We start from the raw sequence: 2,731 nt of genomic DNA, 5'->3' as shown, positions 1-2,731 counted from the left end.
ATGCAATTTTCCTGTGTGTTGTAAATCCTAATGTCTGCCTGTGCTTAATGAGGCAAAATTAGGTCATGTTAAAGAGGATTAGGGCTGGATGCAACACCCCTACTCAGGTCACAGTCCTGATTCAATGTAAGTGGAGTTTCCCAGGGATGTGGCCTGCATCACCTTTTATTTTACAGGAGATAAAAAGACAGAAGTGAGCAGAGAGAGAGGGACTTCATACCATCAAGAAAAAGTACCAGGAACAGAACGTGTTCTTTGGACCCAGGGTCCCTGCGCTGAGAAGCTCCTAGACCAGAGGAAGACTGATGACAAGGACATTCCCCCAGAACTGACAGAGAAAGAAAATCTTACCCAGGAGGTGGTACCCTGATTTTGGACTTCTAGACTCTTAGACTGTGAGAAACTAAATTTCTGTTTGTTAAAGCCATTCGCTTGTGGTATTTCTGTTATAACAGCACTAGATGACTAAGACAGAATTTGGTGCCAGGAGACTGGGGTGCTGCTCTAACAGATACCTACAACGTAAACAATTTTGGAATTGAGTAATGAGTAGAGGCTGGTGGAATTATGGACATCAAAGACAATTCTGGTGAAGACTGAGAAGGAAGGGAGGAGAGCTGTAACACCAGACATGGCGAAGATGGTGAGAAGCAGCAGCAGAGAAACAACAGCAGCAGAACCGGGAGACCTGTGGGAGATGGTGTGAGAACGAACTCACGGAGCAAGAGAGTTGAGTGCCTTCTGGCCAAGATTTACTGGCAGAGTGGGGTGCCTCCAGGCACTTATTGGTAGAGCTAAAGAGCTCTGGAACACTGGCCCAAGCAGGGCAGATGCCGGACAGGCCCAAGGGGCCCAAGGTGCCAAGAGGCCAAGGAACCTGGAAGCAGATCTTGAAGAGACAAGGAGCACAGGAAGCAGAGCTGCCTCATTCTCAAAAGGTAGGATCACAACTTCTGGGGTCTCAAAGGGTGGAGCCACGGCATCCTAGGTTTCAGAGTCAGATCTTCACCATCTTGGTTCCAGAGTGGGGGGTTGCCTTTCACAAGTGCCAGTTGGATGGGGCCAGATCCACTGACCAAAGCTGAAGCGGCAGGGCTGCCATGTCCAAGGGGCAGAAGAACAAGGCCTGCCGTGGCCAAGAAAACAGGGTCACCACTCAGACAGACTTGGAGAATGGGGCCACCCAAATCTGAGGGAGCAGAGTTGGGCCTGGAAGGTGGAGATGAAGTCCAGGGCCTAGGGACCTCCACCCAGAATCCAGAGAGTGTGGCCAACACCCAGAGTCTGGAGGGCAGGGCCATTGTCTAAATGGTCTCAGAGAAAAGAGGATTATTTTCAAGCCTTGAGAGCTAATGTAATGTGTTCTGCTGACTTGCTTGGTGTCTGTTATCCCTTCTTTCCCTCCAATTTCTCCCATTTGTAGTGGAAATGTTTAGCTTGTGCCTTTTCTGCCATTGTACCTTTGGAAGCAGATAACTTGTATTCTAGATTTCACAGATGAAGAGGACTTTTGCTCCAGGATGGAATTTGGACTTGGAGTTGATTTAAGACTTTTGGGATGATGTGATGGGGTGAATGTATTTTACATGTGGCAAAGACATGAATTTTGGGGTGCCAAAGAATGGAATGTCATGGATTGAAATGTGTCACCCAAAAATGTGTGTCAACTTATCTAGGCCATGATTCCCAGTATTGTGTGGTTGTCCTCCATTTTGTGATCTGATGTAATTTTCCTATGTGTTGTAAATCCTAATGTCTACCTGTGGTTAATGAGGCAAGATTAGGTCATGTTAAAGAGGATTAGGGCTGGATGCAACACCCCTACTCAGGTGACAGTCCTGATTTCAATGCAAGTGGAGTTTCCCAGGGGTGTGGCCTGCATCACCTTTTATTTTACAAGAGATAAAAGGACAGAGAAGTGAGCAGAGAGAGAGGGACTTCATACCACCAAGAAAAACACCAGGAACAGAGCGTGTCTTTGGACACAGGGTCCCTGTGCTGAGAAGCTCAGAAACCAGAGGAAGATTGATGACAAGGACCTTTCCCAGAACCTACAGAGAGAGAAAGGCTTCCCTAGGAGGTGGTACCCTGATTTTGGACTTCTAGACTCCCAGACTGTGAGAGACTAAACTTCTGTTTGTTGAAGCCATCAACTTGTGGTATTTCTGTTATAGCAGCACTAGATAACTAAGGCAATACTCTTCTTTCTTGGAATCTGTCTTGGAAGAAGTACAACCGGAATGCTCTACTTTGCCCTCTTAGTGCCTTTTCAGAAATGCAAATATGATCATTGACTCTCTCCTCAAGATGTTTCAGTAGCCAGCCTCCTCCCCTGCACAGAGATGTCAAACTTTTGGCCCTTGGGTCAAACCTGGACCACGGATAGTTTTTGTTTTGCCTCAACAATGATTTGTTAAAAAGGAAAATTAATCTGCGATCAATGTTTAAGAATCTTAATATGTGTCATGGATTGAATTGTGTCCCCCAAAAATGTGTGTATCAATTTGGCTATGCCGTAATTCCCAGTATTGTGTGATGGTCCACCATTTTGTCATCTGATGTGATTTTCCTACGTGTTGTAAATCCTGCCTCTGTGATGTTAATGAGGTGGGATAGGTGGCAGTTATATTAATGAGGCAGAACTCAATCTACAAGATTGGATTGTGTCTTTAGCCAATATCTTTTGAGATATAAAACAGAGAAGCAAGCAGAGAGACAGGGGGACCTCATA

Source organism: Trichechus manatus, unplaced genomic scaffold (genome assembly GCF_000243295.1).
Source record: "Trichechus manatus latirostris isolate Lorelei unplaced genomic scaffold, TriManLat1.0 scaffold00071, whole genome shotgun sequence".
In the NCBI taxonomy this organism is placed as follows: domain Eukaryota; kingdom Metazoa; phylum Chordata; class Mammalia; order Sirenia; family Trichechidae; genus Trichechus; species Trichechus manatus.
Note: the sequence above shows the minus strand (reverse complement) of the source record.